The sequence below is a fragment of the Aptenodytes forsteri genome, unplaced genomic scaffold (genome assembly GCF_000699145.1).
Source record: "Aptenodytes forsteri isolate BGI_AS27 unplaced genomic scaffold, ASM69914v1 Scaffold32, whole genome shotgun sequence".
Taxonomy (NCBI): domain Eukaryota; kingdom Metazoa; phylum Chordata; class Aves; order Sphenisciformes; family Spheniscidae; genus Aptenodytes; species Aptenodytes forsteri.
The window spans coordinates 479,260-506,451 of NW_008795138.1; the positions used below are offsets into that span (position 1 = coordinate 479,260).

At 38.5% G+C, this 27,192-nt stretch overlaps 1 protein-coding gene across 1 annotated transcript in view; it reads right to left on the reverse strand.

The window, feature by feature from the left end:
• The window catches only part of GPC6 (glypican 6), a 574,538-nt gene that overhangs the window by 183,138 nt on the left and 364,208 nt on the right, over positions 1-27,192 (reverse strand). The window lies entirely within an intron of this gene.

Genomic DNA, 27,192 nt, shown 5'->3' on the forward strand with positions numbered 1-27,192 from the left:
ATGTTCAACCACAATGGCATTCAATTGTGTACCAGTTAAAAAGCGTTTGGACTGTAAACCATGGACCTGTCACTATTGTATTTTCAGTATTGCAGACAATGACCTCCTCATCTTGTTTACCGGTTTTCTTTTATGGGAAACTGAAACATGCAACAGAATGTTTTTATTTTCACGCAATACCTATTTTGTACTGCTGAAAAAATAAGCAATGTAATAAGGGATGATGTGCCAAGAACTTATAATGCTTCCTGTCATGGTTTTTCAAACAAATGTGTTAATCCATGCTAATCTGGTTCAGTGCTTTGAAAACTATTATATGTTTTTTACAGCCCACTTGCCATCCCTGCTAGTTTTACAAATGTCCTCCATTGCATACATGTTTTTATTTTATTGCACCTGTAGGCAAATTTAAAGCAAATAAAAAGATATAATTATGTTTGATTAAGGTAGCTCAGTAGTATATTTGTGTCATCCAGTTCAGTGTCTGTAATTTTTTTTTCAGCTTCATTGAAGTATGTACAAGGGAAAAATAGATCTCAGAAGGTGCTGTGTGCTCTACTCTGTTCTGTGTTGAACTCTACTTTGTTCAATTTAACAGAAACAATTGCAGTATTATAGAAAAATGGGAGAGACGTGGAACACCTCCAGCGGGTGATTCCCCAAGACTTGAATTACCTCTCAGAGATGCCCATCTGTCTCCATTGATTATACAGAACATTTAGGAAGACTACAAGCTAAAATAGACTCATCAGCTTTGTACCTATATTGGGTGTAGGTGCCAAAGTGTTGTTGTTGTTGGTGGTGGCCAGGGTGGCCTCTGTGGGAAGTGGCCAGGGGCTGCCCCGTGCCAGACACAGCCGTCTCCAACTGACCCACCACAGGGCACAGCTGAACCCCCTCAGCCATGATGGTGGCACCTTGGGGAAAGCGTATTTAAGAAAGGATAAAAATACCAGACAGGTAGAGGAAGAGGGAAAAACAGAGTGAGAAACAGCCCTGCAGATGCCAAGGCCACAGGAGGAGGAGGGTGAGGAGGTGCTCCAGGCGCTGGAGCAGAGAGTCCTGTGCAGCCCGTGGGGGACCCACGCTGGAGCAGGCTTTTTCCTGAAGGACTGCAGCCCATCGAAAGCCCACACTGGAGCAGGGGAAACATGTGAGAGGGAAGTAGGGGCAGAGATAAATCATTTTGCACCGACCATACCCCCTCCCCACTACCCCTGTGCTGCTCAGGGGGGAATAGAGGAGTTCGGAGTCTGGAGTGAAGCTGAACACGGGAAAGGGGGAAAGAAGGTGTTGTTTTAATGTTTGTCTTTGTTTCTTACTACTCAAATCTATTTTAATTGTCAATAAATTAAATTAAATTTCCACAAGTTGAGTCTGTTTCGCCTGCAACAGTAATTGGTAAGCAATCTCCCTCTCTTTAGCATCAGCTTTCTCATCCTATTTTCTCCCCCATCCCGCTGAGGAGGGGGAGTTAGCAGGCGGCTGGGTGGGGGTCTGGCTGCTGGCCAAGGTTAATCCACCACATTACCTAAACTTAAAAGGAATGATATAAAGTTGGAAATGGGGAAGAGGAGTCATGCCAACATCCAATTTATGAAAAGCATTTGCATTATTTGTCTGGAAAGAAAAACTGTGCCTAAGACTAAGGCATGCACTGCATCATTTTACTATTATTTCTGATTTAACTACTGTTAGGAAATAGGGCAATTCTTTACTTCTGATAAGACATCTACATTTTCCATTAAACCCTTTCTTGTGACATGAACTTCAGATATGCCACAGACCAAAGCTGCAATACAGGTTTGCACGAAATCATAAAGCTAGAAGATTGACTTTGTCAGTTCCTCAGTGTTTGAATTTTCTTGAAAAATATGATCCTGACTACTAGTACATAAACATTAGTTATAGCATATTAGCAGAAGAAGCCAAAAATGAGTGTGTGGCATGGTTAGGCACATTCTATTTAGAATACATGCTGGCCTTGGAATTTTACAGTCTAGATAACTAAGACCGAACCAGTAGGACAGCAAAGATCACTAATGTAACCACTGACTTAAATCAAGAAGCTGGAAAACCAAAACAAGACCCTAGCTGTAGTCTAGGTCACTGTTGCTCTCCAGGTTTCCAAATTAGATGTCTCTGTTTTCCCTTTAGTAATGATATATGCTCTTCTACCAATATCTGTACAAGATAAAAGGCATAGTGTCTTTGGAACTGCGGTGTGTTAATGGATGCGCAATTAATCTAGTCAGGTTTCCTTCCCCTAACTTTTCTTGATAACCTTGATGAAACATACTGTCACTGCTACGTTCCCCTGACTGTCTGTCTCATTAAGTATGTACTGAGTAACAAGTGACAGCACTGTGCTACCTAAGATATGCTTTATGGTATAAACACATGAGCATTGAAACAAGCCATTTTAAGTACTCCAGAAACAGTTATTTCCTTTACATATTTACTTTTAATCAAAGATGCATCCACTTACAAGGACATTTATCATCATGATCATCATTCTACTGGCAAGGAAATCCCTCACTGTGAGAACTGTACCCTCACTAATCGGTTCCTCTCAGGAAAATTCGAGGAGAGATTACTGGAAATAGATAGAAAATTAATTCCTTATCATGTGTAAATTTTAATGATTTCAAAAATTTCATCAATCCATGTTGGGATCGTCCTGAAACTTCATGTCACTTTTCACCAACAAAGAAAAAGAACAAAACCACCATGTTATTAAGTGCCTCTTACAAATGATGGACTTCAGTTCAGTCCCCCACATCTGATGTGAGTGCCCTTATCAGAATAGATACTGGTACAGTTTCATGGAAGCTTGCACCTTCCCACAAAAGATTTCAGTTGTGATGAACTAACGTACCTTGATTATAAAAAAAAAAAAAAAGGTGTCCAAGCTGTTTGAATTTTCCAATTCTCAACCGTCTATAGTAAGAAATGAGTCTGTGGGGTGCTACGGTGGACAAGATGGGGTTGCATGTGTTCTGCCTTGCCACTGATTCACTTTCTGGGGAAGGCGGGTTTTCCTGCAGTCCCTTCTGTGGCAAGGATGGAGAATCAAAGATCCTTGCTCCTCAGTGTTTCCACAAGCCTAGCTTTAGGTCAGCATTTCTCATGCCTGATCTTCTTGGGATCAGTTTTGCCTTGAGAATGGAAACAGGACTGCTAACACTTGATATCTTTTATTTTAAAATAAGTAACCTATCTGCAATGGCATAAGGCTTTGTAAGAGAAGCAAGCGCAGATAAAATGTTTCTTAAGATAGTTTACCTAAATCCTCCATTCCATGCAAGGGCCAGACTGATCTTAGCTATTTGTTCTCAGCCAGTTTTCCAGCTGGCTTTATACTGTGAAACTAAAGTTTACAGATTTTATGTTGGTAAAGTTTGTCGCTATTGCTAAGTTACATTGACATTTGTCTTATTAAGCGGTATGCACAGCCTGTGCTTTATGACATACATAAGTGTATGTATCAACATATGGCTAGAATCAGTAATCGTGTAGAGTGCTATAAGGGTTTTATTACCAGTACACCACTTGTGAGTTATGCAGGTCATCCCAAACAAGTGGCAAAACAACTTTTACAGCAACATGCACTGTTATATTTCAGTCATGCCACACAGAGTATATCACAGCAACAGCATTAAAGAGAAAAATTTAGCAAGCTTTTAAAATAAAATGTTGTTATTGAAACTGCTTTTATGTGACCCTCCACCTACAAAGTGAGTTGCCTTGGTTGCCCATAAATCCCAAAGATTTAGGGAACTCTTTGCCTTGGTTACACTATGCACATATTTAGTGCACATATTTAGTGAAACTATAATGCTGTCTGCTTCTTTTTATGTTCACTACCTTATCTTTGTTACACAGTTTAGCTTTTAAGATGTGTAATTATTTATCCGTATTCTTAATGAGAGAAAATTATACTTTGATTCCTTACAAATCAAAATTACTTTTTCTGCCGCACTATTATTTGTAGTTAGGCTTTAAATTTCACTTGCTGCCTTGAGCTAAGATATATGTGAAAGGAGGTGCAAGGTCATCTACACAGGATATTAACATTTACACAAAACAGGAACCAATTCTACCTATATCACACTATGCTTCATCCTATGGTATTAATAAACCCTGCTTGCACTCTGTAGTTATATCAAAACCTATTAAAATGCCAGGGATCATGTATTCAAACAGGGCTTTTATGGTTAACCAGGAAATTTAACATTGATTATACTGCATGTGCTTTTAAATAAAGTAAACGAAATTTGCCCACTTGAGTCATGATCAATCCCTTTGGGACAGTGAGGGGAATTAACATATTTAATTACCCTGCGATGGATTCTTTTTTCACTTGCTTAATATTTAAGACATACTGTATTACTGCAAAAGGTGACTACCTGCTTTATGAACTGCACAAGAATCCTGGTGTTCTTGTGAGGAGGCGGACTACTTTTACTTCATGCTGCTATAGGATGATGAATATTTTCTTCTACCTGTTCAAAAACATTTGATACCTAGATTATGCACTTCAAGTGGGAGCATGTCCAAAAATACATTGTCACTAGTAGGCAATGAGGTGCAAGGTTGATTAAGGAACAGGCACACTCTTAGGAACGCAGTTCCAGGCTTCCAATTTTATCCCCCCTCCCCAGACCCAACCCTCATTTGGATTTTTGGTAAAGCTGCAATTGTTGCAGTAATGCCTCTCTGTCTGCACCTATGGAGGTGTACAGAAGAAAACCCAAGACCAGGACCAAGGCCAAATTCAACTCCTAAGACCAGGACCAAAGCCAAATTCACCTCCTCTCCACATTACGTGCTGCGGGAGTGTCTTCAGGGCTGCCTTTGGGATAATGGGGATAGTTCTTGTGAAAGAGTTCACGTATCCCCTAAAAAACACACTCAGTAAGTACGTGGGTGATCCCAGAGCACTGAGCAGCATCTGCCTATTTGCTTTTGCAGTGATCTTATATGATCAATGCTGGACGGAAAAGATGGTCCACAGTCCTTCCTAGAAAGGCAGATGTATCACCTTAGGAAGAAGCTGAGAATCTGTAACACAGTCTGCGCATCAGGAATGGGCTTTCATCCAGCCCAGGCGTCAGCAGCTCAGCTACAACGTAGATGCGGAGGCAGTTCATGACACCACAGCCCTGAGATGTGCGAGTGTGCCAATTCAGCCCATGGCCCTGCTACCTCTGGATCTCACTGCAGACCCTGCTCCTCCAGAGAGCTTTCTGTGTTGAGCCCTTGGTCACGGCTTCTGGTCCTATTTTTCAGTTTTTTCTCCCCACTCTGGTTCAAAATGAGGGAAACTGTCTTTTCCCTTTTATGAACTTTTCTGTTATGTGAATACCTCATCTATACTCTGTATGGAATTTCTTAAACAAGGAGAAAGAATTGGAGTTTTTTGTTGGTGATTGTTTCTGGATTATTCATTACCTTTAATTACCATGTAACACCAAGATTAAAATGCATTCTAAAACTTGACACTTCAACCTTATTAGCTTACAACAAGAGTACGGTACTTTCTAACAATACTATTTATCAAAGGTAAACCGCTTATTAAGACCTTCTAATTATTAAGGTAGTGTAATCAATCTTCAGTAAAATTCCATTATAGAGATATAAGCCCTTGAGAAAACTGCTCGTGACTCTTATGAGCTTGACCAATTCTGAAATGTATAAGAAATCTCTTTTCTCCCACCATGAGTTACCTATATTCAAATTTGCTACTTTGACACTTTAGAAAGAAAGGCTTTTGGTTGGTTGTTGATATGCCAATGGAGTGTTTTAATCATCTTGTAAATGCTGTTGTTCTTATCATTCATTTTTTGTAACAATTTTATTCCACAAGCAGATAATTCAATGATAGGGAAGATAATTCATAAATCCATTAGAGGGCACAATCTTTCCCCCAATGTGTTTACTGTCTAAATAGTTTAGAAATACTGTTCTCCCTCTAATTTGCCTCTTTACTGCATCACCTGGGTGTCATCCTCCTCATGCTACTTATTCTGCTCCTGTTTTCAGTACGCGGATGGACTTTGTATTTCTTAGGTCCATCCACACATTCTGTATAAGCCTCGATCTCACCCACATTTTGAAATTTTCACGTCTTACCCTATATGTTCATTTTGGCTATATCTATATTGTTGGACTGGAAATGCTTTCCATCTCCAGGTGTGTGACTTAGTTGCTAATACTGTGATGGGATGCAACCTGGGCTTGCAGCACTGTCCCCTCCTCACCCTCAGAGCCGTGTGCTCTGACCTGCCTCCCAGGCTGCTTGGGCCCCCCCGGCTGTGGGACACGGGTGTGTTTGCCCTCCCCACAGTATAGGCATAGACTCGATCACTTAGCTCACCTCCTCTCTTCTTTTCCCATCTGCCAGACAAGGTCATTGCTCATCTTAAGATGCACAAAGAAAGCGAGGATTATCACTATCACCAAACAGGGATCCCATCTTTGAATGTGTTTCAAGCTCAAGGCAAGGTTGCTTTTTATGAACTTGCTCTACTTTGCCTAGCTGACTCTCTCAGGGCCATATTGCAGCCCAAGACAATAGAGATACACAAAGGTAAAAAGACACCCCTACACACTAGGCTTCTTGGTTGATGCGTTACTGCTTGTCTATGTCACAGAGAGACAAGGGAAGCTCATTTTGTAGTCTTTCCCATGTGGAAAGAAAGTAGCAGACTTTTTGCTCTTAAAAAATTCTTTCTGGGAGAAAGAGTAGAGGTAACCTGTCCTGCCTACAAAAGATGGAAATAAGCAGAGTTAATTCCAAACAAAGCAGTGAGTTCCTTTATCCCAGACGAACCGTGACCTTCAGAGTCACAGCTACTCTTTTAAAGATTTGTTCAGCATGCTGACAGGTTATTCAACACTAAGCTAAAATGCTTGCTTTCAATTTCTGTTGTTTTTCTCCCATTATCTAAATTAGACTGTATTTCTCTCACTTTACACCAGCATTCAGAGCATGTCCTCATCTATACCCGCTATTTACCACATCATTCTGCATTTCTCCATCTGTCCTGGTTTCGGCTGGGATAGAGTTAATTTCCTTCCTAGTAGCTGGTACAGTGCTGTGCTTTGGATTCAGGATGAGAATAATGTTGATAACACACCGATGTTTCAGTTGTTGCTGAGCAGTGCTTACACTAGTCAAGGACTTTTCAGCTTCCCATGCCCTGCCAGAGAGAAGCTGGGAGGGGGCACAGCCAGGACAGCTGACCCAAACTGGCCAAAGGGGTATTGGGCTATTCCATACCATGTGACATCATGCTCAGTACATAAACTGGGGAAAGCTGGCCGGGGGGGCCGCTGCTTGGGGACTGGCTGGGCATTGTCTTTATCTCAACCCATGAATTTTACTTTTTTTTTCCCCGATTCTCTCCCCCATCCCACTGGGGAGGGGGGGGGGTGGGCAAACGGCTGTGTGGTGTTTAGCTGCCTGCCGGGTTAAACCACAACACCATCTCATGAACTTCATACCTTTCTAAACCTCATCAGAATTTTTTCCCCTTCATATACGCCTCCTAATATCCTGACTCGATTTATTCCTTATAATTTATCCTACAAATGAATGCTTGTTTACTCACCCCAAACTAACTCTGCAACAGCTTCTTGCAATTTTTGGTACATACTTTTCTGCGTTGTTAAGAAAATAATTTTTGTGGATGAAGTTGAATTTAAAATGATACAAAGCCATATTACTCTCTCTTTGCATTTTTTACAACAAATTAAACACGAAAATTATCTTTATTTTAATGGTTCTTTTAATAAGGTTTTACAGAATGAGTTTCCTGCTCAGAGAAGAAATACAAAATTGAAATAACATATTTTCTAATTCTCCACTGTAAGAACTTGACAATTTTTCAGTTGACTTAAAATACATCAGGATTTTATGCAAGAACATGGTTTTTAAAAGCAACACATAGCATTCCTTTTCATTTTCTTCCATCACAGAAGTCTGTTAATAAAAACCACGGTCAACATTAGAAGAGGCTGCTGATAATGAGATTGCTTTTAAGGTTCCTCAAATGGAATTCAAGCTCTATTTTATTATGGATATCCTTGGCCTGTTGGGCCCTAGACATCTGGAAAAAGTTCAGTGCTTTTTTCAAAATATTTGAGGAGGGTATTCTGAAAAGAATAATAAAATTTTGGGATATGAAAGGAGATTTGTTTATATTTTTGTGTTTTTCTGAAAACATAAGATCATTTCTACTATAGAGTTTGGCTTATCTTCCTGGTGTATATTTTTATTTGAGTTATATTTTTTTTAATTAGAAGACTATTTTTGTAGGAAAGTAGTTTTTATTTGAATGAAGTTACTTTAAAGCAAATAATCTAAAGAAGACAAATATATGTTAAAGATGATACAAGAATTTCCATTCTGGCATAATCATGAATGCTTTGAGCCATCCTATACATTTTAAAACCTCATTTATACCTTCCACTGTATAGAATTTAATTCTCGTTAAAGCTAGATAGTTAAAGCCAGCAACATTATACTGCAGATTTCATTAAGTAGGGTGTTGCAATATTGTATACAAATATCTGCTAAATTTCTGCAGAGCCTTGGTACTTCCACACCTACTCAGTTCTTCAGGACTACTTCAGAAAGATGCAATTAAGAAATCAGATATATTGAATGAGAATTGTTAGCAAGGTACAAATAGGTATCCTTTTTACTTTTTTCCCTTTTGCTCAGCTTCACTGATTTTAAAAACATGGGTTATAAACAGGAGTGAAAAATTCTAGACATGCTACAAAATAAAAGAGCAAGGGTTATGGTATTTCATCCCTTTGCAAACTCTTTCTTCATTTTATGAGCCCTCACTGGTACCTCTGTTCTTTCCCACTGACAAAGTGATGTATTCTTCCCCAGCATACAGACCTCTTCAGCTTTGTCATTCATGTAAGTAAGGTTTTCTTATAAGCCATTTTCTGCCAAGCTAATACACCAAAGCTTTAAAGGCGGAATACAAGAGCTTTTTAAAACCTTTCAGGGTACCTTCCTTCATACAGTCAAGAGTAACTGCAATCCATTTAAGTCAAATGTTTCATATAAAAAGAAGCATTTACAGCAGCAGGGTTGTTTTTAAAGCAGTTTATTTTCTATAATGGTTTTGGTCCAGCCCTTTAGTTTTCAATAGCATTTAACTCATAGACAGAAATCTTAATTTTCTCTCTGCAAAGCCTAAGTGACAGTTTCTTATGTAACAGTCTTTGAAGCTTGAATGACTGTAAATAGTTATTCAGACCTTGTTATTTGCTTCTGACTTGCTTGTAATGGCTTAGTATTGTGATAATGCAATTAAATGCTGTGACTTACTACAAGGCAACGGAACATACAATTGCCATGTGGTTTAGTTTGACTGTGGAATATGGCCAGTGCTCGTAATGGATGCTATTAATCAGAGACAAATGTGAATGTAAAATTGCAACGTGCAGGTAATAGGCAACTGATAATCAGACCATCCATTTTCAGGCATCAGATCAAAGAAAGATTATTATCATTATGCAATCAATTACATTAGGTTTTGAGCTGCTTTGTCTTGACGGGTAAGCAAGATCTAAATGCTGCCATTCTCACCGCAGGTAAACCATTTGAGCTTTGTTTAAACGTGAGATACTGAAGTGTCCCTCAGGCCCCAGGGGTGCACCCAGGCCACGTCCCATCTCCATCTGGGATGAAGTTGAAGTGTAAAGCTCTCCTTCTGAACTTCTGATTTTCACGGCAAGGATGGAGGCACAGAGATGTACAGTGCACGCTAGTCAGGAGGGCAGGATGCTGGGGTGTGCTGCAGAGCACAGCTATCCACAGCATGGCCCTAGCTTTAAAGATAGCCACTGCAAAAATGGGCCTGGTTTGATAAAAATCTTAGCCAGAACATTGTTTTCATCCTTCTGTTTATATACTCTGTAAAATTTGTGTACTCCATGTGGTGAAGGTGCAAACCTCTTTAGAAATTTCATATCAGATACATGGACTTGCTTTCCTTATCCCCATTTTGTGGAGTCTTCAGAAACAGCTGACAAACCCCAGGTGTTCTCTTGACTAAAGGTTGAATATTCCTGGGCTAGAACATAACTGTTTACATGTAGATTTGGCTTCTGAGCCATCTAAATATAGTGTAAGGCTGCATCTATGTTTTGGGAGAAGTATTTTGATCAAATTTCTCTCTAGATAACTCTGTTCTTTATTGCATGCTTTGGCATTAACCTATTAATTTCCTTTCAAATAAACGATTGTTTCACCTGTTTCAAAATGTAAAAGTTTGGGTTTTGTTCTTTTTCCCCAAAGACATATAAATTCAGCTGTATTTATTTGTTTCTTTAGTAAGCCCTGGGTATATACCAGATGGGAAATGACAGATCTGCATATCTCTGTATAATTCTGACATCTCTAAGTCTTTTTATAAAAACACAAACTTGTATTTATAAGGGCCTCCAAAATGAAAATACATGCACTTTAGGCAAAATGTTTACAGTTTCCTTATCCACATAACAACCATTTCACAGATCCCAAAATATTTATTTTCAATATTGAACTTCTTTTTATGGTTGATCCACTCCCTTTCAAAGCTGTTGCGTTTATACAACCAGTAAATTACTTTTCCGTAATTGCTGTAATTACAGTCCTCCTCATGTGCTTACTCTTATCTCAGAACTGTGCTACTGTTGAACATTTTGGTAACAGAAAACCACATGTTTATTTAGGAGATAACATAGAACACTCTGTTAACCAAAATATCTGTTTGGAAAGCTCTCTGTAGTTAATGTAATGTGATATTACTGTGATTTAAAAGGCTGTAACAACATACCAGCCATACAAAAAGCTTTTAAAGACAATGTATAGCTCAATGAAACCTTGAAATGTTAAAATTTTGCCTATTAAAAATCAGGCTGAAAACATGGCTTTATTCTGTAAAGGGAAAATATTCTAACAGTAAGAAAAAAAAAATATGACACTAATATAGTCTAGGTCATTCCTACAGAACATGGAAAATCCCCGTTTCCTGCTTAACCATCTCTGAAGAGACAGTTATTGTAACAACTCAGGATTGCGCGTTGTGTACTTTGACAAGAAATTGTATTCTACACTTCTTGAGTAAGTTTCATCAAAAGTGATGGTTCCTCATGTGCACAAACTCTTCTCATTGTGTTCCAGTTCTTGCTAATATCTATACAAAAAGCAACCCAGTTATTTAAAGCACAGCTATGGGGAAATAACATTTCATTACCTGAAATACTCATAATCTGGAAGATGGAGAGGACTACTTCTTCCTAAATTATAACTTTTTTTTGTGAATTTAATCATAGTTTTCATCTTCAGCTCCTTTAGAAATGCCTTCCCTCAGTTTTACTGTCAGTGCTGATTACCCAAACCTGCTATTGCAGTTCTAATTTCCTCACTAAAAAAACTCAAGACCACAAGGAAAAAGGAGGATTGTCAACACAATTCTGAGATGGGCTGAAGCAGTCTTTCTCAGAGCTTTCTGCACTGTTGGCCTGTATTCACAACTATTTGCTATTTTCTCATGGATACAATGAAACACAAATATATTAAAAATGGCATTAATTTCAGAATCCAGATTAAAGCTGACCTCTCGTAATACTGTGACACATTTACTGCAAGGTACCACCCAGACTTTGTCTGTGATTCATATTTCACCACTCCTTCTGTCTAATACCATTTTCTTCTCTGTCATTTTTCATTTTGTTACCATTAGTCATGCAGGAGCCTTCTTAAATAGAGTTTTTGCCATCTCTATCAGCTTTCCTACATATCCCTGCTTAGCAGCCCACTATTCAAAATCACATCAGAAAACATCTTTTTTATCCTTTTCCACTACTTTAATTACTCTTTCCCTTACCTATTTCTACATTATTTCCATTTGTCCTAGTTTCGGCGGGGATAGAGTTAATTTCCTTCCTAGTAGCTGGTACAGTGCTGTGTTTCGGATTTAGGATGAGAATAATGTTGATAACGCACCGATGTTTTAGTTGTTGCTAGGCAGTGCTTACACTAGTCAAGGACTTTTCAGCTTCCCATGCTCTACCGACTGAGAAGGCTGGAGGTGCACAAGAAGCTGGGAGGGGGCACAGCCAGGACAGCGGATTTAGGAGATGAGAATAGTTGATAACGCACCGATGTTTTAGTTGTTGCTAGGCAGTGCTTACACTAGTCAAGGACTTTTCAGCCCGTGCTCTACCGACTGAGAAGGCTGGAGGAGTAGACTGTTCTTATCTCAACCCACGAGTTTTTCTCACTTTTACTCTTCCAATTCTCTCCCCCATCCCACTGGGGTGGGGGGAGTGAGCGAGCGGCTGCGTGGTGCTCAGTTGCCGACTGAGGTTAAACCACAACACCAGTTCATAAATGTATTTAAGCCTCTAAAACATTTTCGTCCATTGCATATAGGAGAATGCAGTATACATCACAATTGCATCCATAAGTATGATACTGTGAGATGTCTTTTATAAGATCAGTTAAAAATTAAAATACAGCAAAATCACAATTTCTTCATACTAGAGCATGAAACAGAACAAATGGCACAAATGCAAAAGTAGAAAATTATACATAATTAATTTTCTCCTTTGTAAAAGGGAGCTTGCGAACCAGGAGTTATCTAACAATCATTAAAACTAGAATAATAAACAGACATACATGGCAAGCATATAAAGTAATTGACAGTTTTTTTTCTTTAAAGAGAAGCATGTTTTTTCAGCATTGTGTTGCATATAACTCTAGTGAACAACTGAAGGCAGACCCTTAAAGTGGAGCTACAGGTAAGAGCTTTTACCAATCTAGTAGCATTAAAAGTATAAGGGGAAATCCCACTCCCTCACCCCACATCTTATCCGTGCTCCTTGTTATGAGCACCCACAGCTTATTTTGCAATGGCTCTAGCATGTATTGGATGATGATCCAATTGGACAATAAGCCAAGACAACTTAGTAATCAACCAGAAAACTAAACTGGTTTAAAAAAAAAAAAGGAAAAGATTGGGTGGAGGGATTATTTAATGCTTGGGCAATGGTCTTGTTCACAAAAATCTCCTATCAGCATCCAAGTGAGTGCAAAGGAATCAGTGCAAATATGCAGCCATAAGAGGTCACAGGGGTGGAGAAGAAATAAGTGACAAGACACCTTTTCAGCAATGGTGACCTCAGCCATCTCATGTAAAGTTACAATTTACATTTCTGCTTGAGATGGCCACTCCTTGAGTTGATGCTGCTCACTAATCTCACTGAGAATTTCAAACAGTTTTTCCCCTCATGGTTCATTTTCTACCAGGTTAGTAGGCTGGAAAAAGCTTAGAAAGAAGGTCAGGAGAAGGGAAGCAGAAGGAGCACATGGCTGGGAACGGGTTCTCTGCTTTCAGTATCTTCCAGTTCTTAGACTGGCTCAGCCTTCTCAGGATGCTTCACCTTAGGGATGTTACTGCTAAATCCACCTAAAGATCTACTGATGAAGATGAAATTAGCATTCCACCTCTTGTCCTGAATTATTTCCTTCTGCCATAAGGTGACATTGTGGCATATGAGTTAATTCAGGTAGCTGAGGCAGCAGAAAGCTTATCCTACTTTTGTGACTGGGTTAGCTTCCTGCTGGTTCTGGTCCCAGTCAGCTCTCTGCAGGCTGAGTGCTCCACTGCTGCTGGAAAAGACACGGCAGAAGCACATGGCGAGGACAGAAATGTGACTGACCTGTTCACGGCAGTTGCCCATAGCTTCATTTCTCTGTAACATCAAACTAATCTCTGAAGTCGCAACCTGGCTGGTATTTCTATTGACACCGCTGACCTAGGGGGCTCTTTTTCTCTCCCCGCCATGCTCTTCTCCCACCAGCTCACTCCCACCATGCTGCCTGTCCCCGCTCTGTGTCAGCAGTGCTGTTTGTCTGTGTGCAGGATCACAAGATCAGGGGACTGCTGATGATACAGTGGTACAAACACACAGCTGGCTGCCATGGGGGGACTGCCTTAACCGGCTTAAGCAGGACGGGTGCCAAATGTGAAATCATGGCCAGACAGAGATTCCCAAATGTAGCTTGCTCAGATGCTGCCTTCATAGGACTAGAAGTGTTTTCTGTCACACCTTCCCACTCTGTGCCAGACCATATGCTTAGGAGAAAACATGGCACTGGCCCCAATCCCCCCTCCCATACGAGACAGTAGTAACAGCAGTGGCAGATCCTTGCTCCGTCACACAGGACGACCCGCAGGAGGAGGCTTTCAGGCCCTCCTTGTCTCCTCTGAGGAAGAGGAGGGAGATCAGTTGCTAGTTTTAGGGTATTGTATTGACTCCTGAATGTCAAAAGGTGACTGGGCTATGACTACACCTCACCCTAGTGAATCCCTTTGCTATTGTGAGGAAAAAGTCTTAAAAGGTTTTAAACTAAAAATCTAGAGGGTTTTTTTGTTATAAGCTAGGATAACTAACGCAAAGAAATTAGAACACAGAGCATCTTAGGGTGTTGTTTCATTGTTTATTGAGGTCTCCTAGCTCACCACACATCCCCTCCCTTGCCATGGTGTCAGAACTCACTGTGTCACAGGGAGAGCCAAATCAGAGAACAAACTCAGCTAAACACACTCACTGAAATAAAATAAATAAAAGAGAAGAGAGAAGAGAGGAGAAGAGAGGAGAAGAGAGGAGAAGAGAGGAGAAGAGAAGAGAAGAGAGGAGAAGAGAGGAGAAGAGAGGAGAAGAGAGGAGAAGAGAGGAGAAGAGAGGAGAAGAGAGGAGAAGAGAGGAGAAGAGAGGAGAAGAGAGGAGAAGAGAGGAGAAGAGAGGAGAAGAGAGGAGAAGAGAGGAGAAGAGAGGAGAAGAGAGGAGAAGAGAGGAGAAGAGAGGAGAAGAGAGGAGAAGAGAGGAGAAGAGAGGAGAAGAGAGGAGAAGAGAGGAGAAGAGAGGAGAAGAGAGGAGAAGAGAGGAGAAGAGAGGAGAAGAGAGGAGAAGAGAGGAGAAGAGAGGAGAAGAGAGGAGAAGAGAGGAGAAGAGAGGAGAAGAGAGGAGAAGAGAGGAGAAGAGAGGAGAAGAGTTTCATAGAGATCAGCTCTCTGGCCCCCAGTGCTGGGACTGCAAGGAAAGTGCAAGGATGTGCGTCTGGCATCACTCTTTTCTGAAGCAGCAGCATCTTAGCTCAACTTAGGTCACCTAATAATGAAGCCACACCTTCAGGCAACATTCAGAATTCTGCATAAAAAGCACGTAAAATGCACATCTACTCTGACGCCTGGGTGCAATCTGCATTGGTCAGCAGCTGCTCAGAGCCCATGAGACCTGTATCGTTTGCTTCGTATGCTCTTATGGATCATTGCTACATATATTACATACACAGTGAGTCTCTGCAGAGAAACAAATAATTTCAGCTGTCTTAGGTTAGAGCTTCCTAAAGGCACGATTCTCCATATTTATGTAAAATTTCAGACAGTCATGATAACTTATCTGAATGTACATTGAAATCTAAAAATTATGGCCTTAAAAACTGGGAATTGAATAAGCCTTTTCAGATCGAAAGTCAGTGATGTAGAGACAGAGTCTAAATCATTCTGGGAATTTTGAGATGCCTTAGTAGCAGTTTATGAGTACATAAACCCTAAACTGTGATAATTAATCTCTTTTCAGGTTTATACCTGCAGGAATTGTACATATTGGAAATCAAACAGATTAAGATTGTTATTCAATGTCTCTTCTTGCCCGTGCATTTCTTTCCTTAAAAAAAGGCAATTAACCCACTCCTTCAGCCTCTGTAGCAAGAGGGAAGATAGTATGCTACTTGGGAATACCCACTCTAGCTTCACAGGTACCAACAAACACGTCTGGGCCATCAGCAAGCTCAATATAGGTTACAAGACTCAGTTGGGTGCTCAGGGAAAAACAGACAGCAAGCCTAGGCTCAATTCTGTGCTGCTATTTTATATTGTAATTAGTATATAAACTAGATATTAGTACCTAAACTAAATAAAGCTCAGGTTGCACCTTAACTGCAGTAAAAACGTGTGGCACAGCATCTTATCGATATCTGTGTTTTACTGCTCATTTAGTAATAACGCCTTTTTGGTGTGACCTGAATTTCCAACCCATACAAACGCCCCTACACCAGCAAGCTGTTGTGGGAATAGACAGGCATTGATAAAAAAAAGTGCCTCTTTCACTAGGCAGACAATCTTCCATTTTATGATGATACTTAAGCTTAATTGTTCAAATAGTGGGAAGGGATGTATAGGTCATCATGGCGCTCCTAGGTGCCCCAAATGACAGCAATTCACCCCACAATTTACTGCAATAATTAGAAAATAGTTTGTGTTAATCAGGTGCTTCATCTGGGTTACTGATCATCCATACGACTCCATGAATGCTGTGAAAATTTTCTAGTTTACATATTAAGAAAACAGGAAGAAACCTGTTGTTCCGCTAGCCTATGGTCAAGTAAAGAAAAAGCTGTGATTCCCAAAGGCCTGTTTTTTGTATCTCTGTGTTTCTTCAATGCACTGAAAGGTGACATGTACATTTGCAGAGTGTTGAATCATTATTTCTTTCAAATAGTAGTATTGTAAAATGATGTTTTGGTTGGGATGGTGCCCATTCATATTCTTGGCACTTCTCTAAAGCCTATGAAGGCATTTGCTTCATTTCCCCCAAATAAACAAAATACAGCTGCTATTCTTCAAGCAACAGCTTGTTGCCTCTGCTTAAATACAGCTTTTTAATGTAAGAACATTTTAATATTCTTAAATTTTGTTTATTAAAAAGTCTAGTAACATACTCCTGGGAACTCACTCAGCTCCCATACCCTTTCATTCGCTAAATAAGAATAATAAATAAAATGCATCCATGTATATAACATGGAATAGCACAACTCCACGCCTTTTCTCTTACCTTTCACATACATTACCTAACTTCTCCAATTTTGTCTCTAATGAGGTCACCTACAATAGTTTGGATTTGGTGAGCTTGTTTTATATGCTTCAGCAAAATATCTGCTAACCAAATAGAAATCAAACAAAAGGAATTTCTTATCTTATCTGTATCTGTTTAAATTAAAGGCATCTGATAGATAACCAAAGCTCTTTACAGATGAATAGCTATGGAATTCAGGCTGAAATGAAGGCAATTCAATAGCTACCCAGTTTCCATTGAAAATAATGATATTTCATAACTAACCCATTTGCTTTGAATTCTAACTCTTCTGCAAGGAGTTATGGTAATATATATGGTAATATATATATAGTAATATAATAGCTATTTATTCTATTAATTTCAATAGAATTTCAGTAAAAAGTAATGAAAAGCAGAGAGTGCACATCCAGTAACTACAAATTCAATACCATTTTTACTTTTTATTTTAAAGAGTATATTTTTACAAGTATTGAAAAGCAATTTGGTCTACAGGAAAAGCTAATTATTTTTTTCATGTTCTCATTAGGGATCCTCAGTGCTTGGAATAATACTTTTATGCCTGATGGTCTTGCAGTCTACCCTGAGCTCTACTCTGAACTGGAGGGAAAAATTTCAGAAAATCTACCCTCCTCCCCTCAAAAAATCCTCTCCTGAAACACTGTAAATTAGAGATCTGAGTGTCTTTCATCTCTTTTACAACAGCTTAGCACGTATGTGTAGGACATATTGCGAGGCAGATTTTCCAAGAAAAAGATGTTATGCATCTGCAAATAAACTGAGCTGGAATACTAAAACATCACATGAGATAAATGGAGACTAATTTTAGGCAGAACTATTTGCTTTGTATGGTATTCCCAGATCTCTCAAACTCCATGTGGGTTTATGAACAAGCATTCAAAAATTTGAACAAAAAAACCTTCTGATAACACATGGATTTTGTGACCAAGTTAAAAATTAAAAGAGAGATTGTTCTTCTTCATAATTGCTTATTATTTTCATTCATAGTAAATGCAGTGTTCTTCAGTTTAAACATTTGTTTCAGAAGTCCACAGAGGTGAAAGCTCTGTGCAATATGTCCATTTCTTCTTGTAAAGAAGAACAGAATGCTTTTAGAAAAATAAAGGAAGAATTTCTACTTCTGGCAGGTAGAAACACATTTCCTACAGCACTACAGTACAAGACTCCTGCATGCAACATGCTTTGCATATTTATATGGAATACTAAAAAACTAAGAGGTGAGCACAATGGGGAAAAAACCCCACAAACAACAACAATGAAACTACGTATACTGGTATCAGCTGAAAAGGACTGCATTCTTGTCACTTACAGAGTACTATAAAGTCACAAGACTTCACAAAATTTGGACCTATATCACCATTTGGGCCAAAGAAGATGAGCGTGAAATGAGGAGAAAATGAAAATTATAATTCAGTGCCATGTACTTTGGAAAAAGCTATTTGTAACCTGTTGTTTCCCTCTGAGACCATTTATTCTTCAAAAAGTGCAAGTTATGTTTACTTGATGGTTTCTTTCCCTGTAAAGAGTAGCTGTCTAGAGGTCACACCTTGTAGCCTGTTCTGCTTGGACAGTGGCAACAAGGCAGAGTGGAACAGAAGTATCTTCATGTAAACTCTATCTGGGCTTATGCTTAGGTTTAATATTGCCAGATTTCAAACAAATGTGAATCCAACTTGAAACACTATACAAGACTACCCTTACGCTACTCATCGGACTTTATGCAGCAGCTCTGCTTTTGACTTCATGGCCTATATAAATAGATATTCAAACTATCAATTTCCTTTTTGTAAGGGTAGAGAAATCTCCCCAGATTTTAGAATCAAGAGACTTTTCTCTTCCTGAACTGAAGTAGGGCCGGGGAGCTTGAAGGTGCTTTCATAGAAAGAAAAATAAGTACTTGCTTTCCTCATCTGTCAGTAACAAATAACTTGACAAAATGAATTAATTTTGGAATTATTTTTTGAGAGATACATTCAATATCAGTGGAATTAGATCTTCATGTATTGTTCACTGCCATATTTCCATTAATAAATGATTTACATTAGCTAAAGTTCTGCCGTGCCATCCCTCCTGATTTCAACCTGAGTAATTTATCACAACTGAAATGTCAGAGGCTTCTTAAAAAGGCACTAACATATCATTATCATAGTTTTCCTTCCTTGTAATTTTTTAAATATTAATTTATATATACACTCTTCAAAACACGCATCATTCAGACAACTAGGTTCTATATGTATTTTTCTGGCATCTGCATTTGAACAAACCAAATATGCACTTATATCAATAAAAGATTGAAGGATACTGTAAGGATATATTAATCATATATGGAGAAGACAGTCAAACTAAATATTATGAAAGGACTCAAAACTGTCTAATAATTTAGAAGTGATTTATCTGAGCGAAGTCAATGTACTAAAATGAGAACATCAGTCATTAATATCTGGAATAGAAGATTTCCGTATTACTAAAATGTGTTTTTAGCCATCAGCGTAGCTTGGAGCAGCCATCTCTCATGCCTCCCACAGAAAGGTCTTCCTGACAGAAAACCTCCCAGGATAAAGTAGAAAGGAAACACAACCATTTCATTTTCTAATTGGTATGAAAAGCTAACCAAAGCGTAAGTGCAGTACAAAGAGGAGAACCTTCTTTAGAGTATGTTTCCAGCGCTGCAGATATCAGCAAAGTTTCAACTAACAAAATATTCATGGATTCATTTTCAGTTTGTCATGAGACGTACATAAACCCCTTCTTTTGAGTGTATAAATGAAACACAAATCACAAACTGTAGCTATGTGTGCCAGAACTGTCACTTTCATGTTCTTATACTAGAGACGGCCTATATCTTGTTTATCAGGTTCCTTTAACCAATGTATTAAAATAAGGATGCTGAAGTGTAACTAAATGCCAGTGGGCATGATCCTACATGTTTTATTAGAAGAGTGAAATCTACTGGAAGACTTTCTGTATCATTTAATCTATGAAATTCAAGTTAGCAACTTGTGAGTGCTCTATGTTTTATTGGTTCATGCTCAGGATAACTTCTTGCCTTTTTGGCACTGTCCATTTACTACGGTACATTATTCAGTTTAGCGATGGTTTTCATCTCATCCTACAGTTGAGCTAAGTGCAAGATGCTGTTGTAACCTCTCATTTCACAACATCACAGTGAGACACAAAGCTTGGTTGAAAAATTGGATTCTCTTTTGAGGTCAGCAACAAATATCCAGTGGAACCAAAATTGCATTCTTTATTTTTCAGCTGCTATTTTTTCCTACCTAGTTATCTGTATTTTAAGAGTTAACAAGAGAAGATAGAAAGGCTCTTTACTGCTGCTGCAATTGAAGTGTGATATTATGAAGGTGAGTTCCTACTGACATGGAAAGTTCAGTATATGCTTCTGATGGCTAAATGAAAAATACATGTCACGGGAGTTTAAACTCCCATAGGTTAACTTGCAAAATAAATGATATTAAGGGATGTTGAATGTTATATTACAGGGCAGGTGACACTGAGTAACACAGAGAAATAAGAAATACAAGAGCTGAGTTTTTCAAATTACCTTCTAAACACATTGGAATCTCCCAAATGCATCAGAACACTTCCAGATTTCACTGTTGCAAAAATGCTCAATGAGTTTTGGCCATACCAGCTCTGTCATAGCACTCTGGGCCAAACTACTTGTCTTGACTATAGAAATGGTAAGACTTTCTGTCAGTAAGGCAGAGAGAAAGGAGGAAAAACCTATGTTTTTCCCAATAATTCCTGCATCTGAACAAAATTTCTTTGCAAGAAGAAATGGACATATTGCAAGAAGGGAATCCATAGGACCCTGACCAGAAAGAAGTATTTCCTGAATCTTTTGTTTTACTAAAATTCTGATCTCTCAAATGGTTTTAAGTTTTTGCTCCACTAAATCTGGCACTGATACGGGGTACTGTGTAGGGATCTTTATCATAGTCTCTTTGCCAAGTCATGAGAAATTTATAGCTCAGTCAGCTACTCTTCACCCTTTTCTATCACTTATCCTTAAAATGTCTTTCTGAAATGAGAACGTTGACTGAATGTAATCTGTGCCCTTGTATACCTATGTGGCTTTGTTAGGGAAAAAAAAACCATTTTGTTTACATTAAGGAACATATGTACTTAATGTAATGTCCATACAAAATTATATATATGATTAGGTTTAGGTTTTGCGTATTGCGAATAAGGTTTGGAGCTTTTGGCAATATGGGGTCATTTATGTATGGCTCAAAAAAGGCCTGCATAAGCAGGTCAAAAGTAAAGAAAATTTAGTGATTTAGACTGAGATTGTCTACACATTTGAATTCTTTTACTGAGTTTTGGGTTGAGTTTTTATTCTTCAAGAAACATCAAATTGAAACTTGCTCTAAAATTCAAGGACTAAAAAAGCATAAGGAAATGATACTAAGAAATGCCCAAATGTCTCATCTATGGAATTTGGCAGATTATTTACAACCTAAAATCTCTTTTTGTGGATTGTTCATGTACAGCATTAGGATTTATCTGTAAGGAGAAATTAAGGCTGGTTGCCAACACTACTTTGTTTCTGTGTTTCAAAAAGAAATATGTGCAGTTTCCTTTTAAGGTCAAAGGACATGATTGTAAAAAGATAATATACTCCCCAAGACATTATCATAAACAGATTAGCCTTCATGAGGCAATGGCTCAAAATTATAATACAAAGCAAGTCAATGTCAATTTTGGTTTGACATCATTGCGGTAAGGGATTTGCACCTATCACCTTTTATTGATATTGTATAATAACCTCAGCAAAGTATTTTCAGATATAACCAAGTGTTTTGATAGTAGTAAGGTAGGGAGGTTTCTTGCTGTAGAACAAATTTGCTCTGAGTTACATGCATCTCTCCATTACGTTTACCTGAATAATGGAGAACACAATTTGTTTCTAATATGAAGTTTAGAGAATCTGGAATAGTTGGTAAATCAGTCTATCAGAAAAAACAGATCATTTAAAATATTACATAGTTTCAAGTTCTATTTTCAGTGTATGAAAACTGATTCTTGTTTATGCAGTTTTCTAAACTAGATGCAGATTCCAAGACAAAATATTTTAAAAGTATAAAATGGTGTCACAGTGCAACAAAATACTTTTCTCAGATATGTGGTCTTAAATACAGCTGAATACAAGCAGAAATAAAATGCCAAAAAATGGACACAGAGACAAAAATTGAAATATAACCTTCAGTTTTCCTCTGGGCAAAATTCAAGTTATTGCATTATTATGTTTTCCCTTAAAAACAGGCATGTCTGCAAAATGTAAAATCCAGATCATCTGAAGTTTATCAGTACTGACCAAGCCAAATGATGATGTAACTGAAGATATGTTTATAGAGATACCATAATTTTCATGCTTCCTAGTGTATTACAGCACTGCCTCAATTAAGTACAGCCAAAGTAGCAAGTTCAAACCAATTAAATTGATATTTAACCCCTCCTGCTTGCAACATTTGAAAGAAATCTCTTTACATTGTTCAAAATAATGCACACTAGAGGTTAACCAAAGTTTTCTTAGAGCAGACTTATTTTTATTTCTGCTTGGGAAAAATGAAAAAAGTCACACGTTCTTCATTTGGATTTGTACTCCTTGAAAAAACAACTGCATCGAAGTAGCTCTTTCAGGTAACTGAACTGTAAGAGCATGGCCAAGTTCTGGAGTCTGGGTGTGTGCTCCATTCACAACCTTATTTCATATGCTAGAGAGACTGGGTGCCCCAAACCCCCCAAACCAGAAGGGAAACCAGACCAGGTAAGAGGCACAATATTTTCCAGCTGGTCCCTGGCCTGTGAAACAGTGAGATCAGCACAGTGAAGTGCCTGAGGGATGCCCTTGCAGGTAAACAGAGATTTAGCCTTACATAAGCATAATTAATTGAGAGATCAATTCCTCCGCTGAAGAGAAAACCCTTTGAGGTGTTAATATACATGGTAACCTAGGACAGAAAGAGCGGTACTGTTCACTGCACTTCTGGAAGCAAGAAGTCCCTTGAGAGAGCATAGCTATGGACTTGGAAAAGTACAAAATAATAATGCTTGATTCACGCAGTATTCGAGTAATAAATAATTAACATATTCTCCTGTTTCTCGACATGTGTCATGTAACATCCCAGTGTTCATTCATAGCATTTTGAAGGGCAGTGGCAAAACAGCTTCCTCAGCACTTCTCCTGAATGTAAACACAGAGAATTTTGCTATTCTATGCACCTTCCAAACTGCGTTCATGTGTACTAGCCAGTCATTTCACTTTGATGTAAAATGATGTGAAGGAGTTAGAGATGAGGAATGAAAATGGAACTAAAAAGTCATCATTTGGCTCCAATGGTTTCATTATAAAATCTTTTAAACTTTTTTGACAATGCTGATCAGCCTTGTTATTTTCAAAAGATGCTGTAACGTCTAAATGCTGCAGTCAACTTAGGGCTCTGTTGTGCCTGGTGAAAATGCTGAGTATGTGGCTCGTATTCAAATATTGAATACACTCCTAGCAAAGCCACTTGCTCTCCAGCCTGAGCAGAAGGATGGCTGTGGACATGGACTAGTGCAGGAGTCCCTTGGCTCCTTTTCACAGACAGGGATGTGATCCCAAGCCATCAGAATCACAGTCATTTGCACATCTCTGTTGCTGCACAACCTTCTGAAGTGTGTTCCGCAATATCCCACCTATTAAAACATGGGAGTAAGGTCAAGGTGTGTCTGATTTACCATTGAATAATTGCTAGAAAAAAAAAGAATTACTTGCAATTTCTGCTGCTATAAATAGCCATGCAGTAGCAAACCTCCATGGATTGCAGCAAAGCAATCCATGGGCTACACTACTACACAGGCACTACACTAGTGTACACTTTGTCACCAAATACAGCAACAAAGCATTTATGATTCACTTTAGATGTCCACAAAAAAGCCCAGGTACAGTCATTGCTGTGATTAAATCAACTACCTGGATTTTTAGTCTTCTGTTGTTCTGAATTATTTAAGTAAGGACTGTCGTATTTGGCTCACAATCTTGCTTAACATTCAGATTTAGCATCATCTATGTTTTTGTCTCAAGATGGAAGAAAGTTAACCCCACTGCTAATTGTGAAAGAAAGCCTGTGAAAAACAAATGGGTTATGGCCACTTTGCCATCCTGAACCTGTGGATAAGGTAGTGGTCAGCATGAGATGCACTTGCTTTCATGGAAATCATCTTTTTGCAGGTGTTGATTCTGAAGCTGAATGAAGGTACCAAGAGAAAGTGTGACGCCCACTGAGGGGAGCTCATGCCTTGACTGACATTCCTGCTTGAGAAAAAGAGCAGTTAAAGGGAAATAAGTGATCAATTGTAGAGAAAGCTAATGTTAGGGAAAGTCAAAGAATCTCAAGGTAGAAACAGTGACGGAAATACAGGGTAGCTAGAGAAAGACGAGTAACAGTATTGCTAAAATTGAATGTAATTCCCTAAGATAGATGGGGTTTGAATCTTTGGAAGTGGAAATAGCTTTCTCTGTCTCTTCTGTGTTTCTATAACAGAATGAACAGTGGGATCCCTGATCCTTATCGCTGTTAATTGGTATAGCTCCATGGAGAGAAACATAATTTTGACTATATCTGTTGGGCTATGAGACAGAGAAAATCCCCTTTTCCCCATTCCACAGAATCAGTCAGCTCCTCCCCTGAGGCAACCTCTTTCCTCAGCAGTACAGTTCCTCTACTCATTCTTTTTATCTTGCGTTTGCTAACTTTGCCTGAGACTGGTGCAGAGGAGATTATGAGGGGTAACTAACACGCAAAACATCAGAAGCAAGCTTAGTCAAAATACACATTTTTAAAGTCAGTGTGGCTGGTTTGCTTTTGAATACCTCTTAAATATTTTATATAGATACCTGGAAGAAGCATTTATTCATTATAGTTTTATAATTATAATATAATTATTCAAGACTGTCTTCCTTTCTCAGGCAAAACCGAGTTTCAGAGGAATTCTACTAGAATGAGATGAGCTACATTTGGCTTTTATAGTGCAATAATGAAGGCAACAAAATACAAAAAGCCTATAATGAAACATTATACAAAAAGGACACAGACCTTAAGGTGACACAAACAGGAAAAATATAATAAACCATGTGTCACGCTGCTGCAGCTGTTTCACCTCTTACCAATTTTCACAGTCTATAAAATCTTGGAAAGCACCAGATGTTTAGGGGAAGCTGTCCCACTCTCCCTAGCTTTGAAAGTAGATGCAAGATTTATTAGTGCTATGTAAATGCAATTTCAGTCCTGACTTTTATATTTATAAACTAGGTGGAACATGTAACACATCCTGTTGTCAGAGAGCCCGTTTAGTTTCCTCTGCTCCCCCTCACTTGTAGATCTTGGGTGTTGTTGGACAATCACAGTAACTACAGAACAATACCAGAACATGCAGTCCAAATGACAGTATTTGCTTAGTTACTGACAAACACATCTGAGAGTTTCTCCTAGTACCAACTTTTGCCGAAACAACCTTGAAATACACAGATTATGAGCTAAGCAAAACTATCTTGTTGTGTATGAATATGCACTAACATTTGGGATTCCTGCCTACGCAGAGACTGTTAGTGCACAAAATTATCTTTTTTTTTTTCTAGTGCATGGTTCCTAGTATTGGAACAGGGATAAAAACTGCTCATGCATATTTTCCAATCTTTCATAGCTCAGCGGTGCTGTAAAGTGCTGCCGTTCGTTTTAATTCAGTGAGTAGAAGTTTTGTTGTGTTTAGTACTGAGGGAATTGCATGTGTTATTAGAAAGCCTCTGACAGCTGTCAGAGACAGAGACAACTTGCCGCATTTCAATCTTTCATAGAGGAAGAACTAAGGACCCTCATCTTCAGCAAAGCTGTCAGAGGCCTCAAAAATGGGATAAAACAGAATACCTTTTCCAAACACAGGAAAATCTCTGTCTCTTCTCCTCTATTCCCTTTCCCATTAAGTTGTAGAGGGGAAGTTGTATAGGTAGAAGAAAGAGGAAATTTGTCTTGACATGTTTGTACTTTATACTGTCTTGTCATCACTGACCTGAAGGGATAATTGCAAAGCAGCCTGCTTTCCTTTAAGGGAGCACACAGTGTATTACATAGTATTTAATAAATTAGCACTATGTTTTAACAAAATGTACAAGCTTTCATGCAGTTTTTCTTTTCTGAGAGCAGGAACAATCAAAATCTGAAAGACATTGATGAAGACAAGGGCTTTGCATCAAAGACTCTGAAAGTCTGAATCTGTAAGCATTTCCATGCTTTCCAACACATACCTCACCCTGCCCAGCACTCTTACTGAATTTAAAGCACCAGAAAAGGAAATTTTCTCTTAAGACCTGAAATTTTACCTTCCAGCTTTTGATTTGAACAGGTGCTTGCTTTATTAAAAACTCTTGGTTTTTATTGTAGTTAAAATGTTTTTTTTTCTAAAAGCCTACATTATTTGCTTTGATCAGAATTAGTGACAATTCAGCTCTTGCTTTCTCTTTAATGGCAAAGGGAAAGTAGTTTATGCAATGTCTTTAACAGCTTGGCATTGTTTTCCCATCAGCTTCTACTTAGCTTTCTGATGATGAACTGACTCTTCTTTTCACACCAGTAATCTCATGGGTATCCCTCCGTACAGTGCTGCTTCCGATGTCAGCTTGTTTAACCAGTACAAGGGACTGAGAAGGCATGTTTATTTGCATCATTTGTTTATTATTGTTGTTTGCATTTTTGGCTTATGCTATTTTTATAGCACACTCAATGCTGTTTTTCACTTTTCATACTCTGATTCATTTTTCATCCTGTTTCCTTCTCCCTATCCATCTTACACCACCTTTGTGCTGAGTAAAGTGCAAATCTGTGAATGAGTCAGAATCAAATTTTCAAAGCAAAAAATTAAGCAAAATGAGATTGCTCGTATTTCATCTTTCCAAAGGTAGAAAATAACATTTCCTCTCTTTGGTTGCAATAAGGAGAACTTTATCCCATGTTTTCCAGCTGCTTTTATTTTCCTGAAATCCAGTCTAGGCTATGATGCTCATTAGTGACTGGTGTAACTAGCTGTTTCTGTTCTTTCTATATTATCATTAGCCTTGTCTAATTCCTCATCCTATCCTGTGTATCATCAAAAGCAACTTGAAGCTCTTATTTCTTGTTAAATGTTACTTTTCTGGGAGGGTTTTTTTTTGCTACAGGATATCTGAATGGCTGTTTAAAGGAG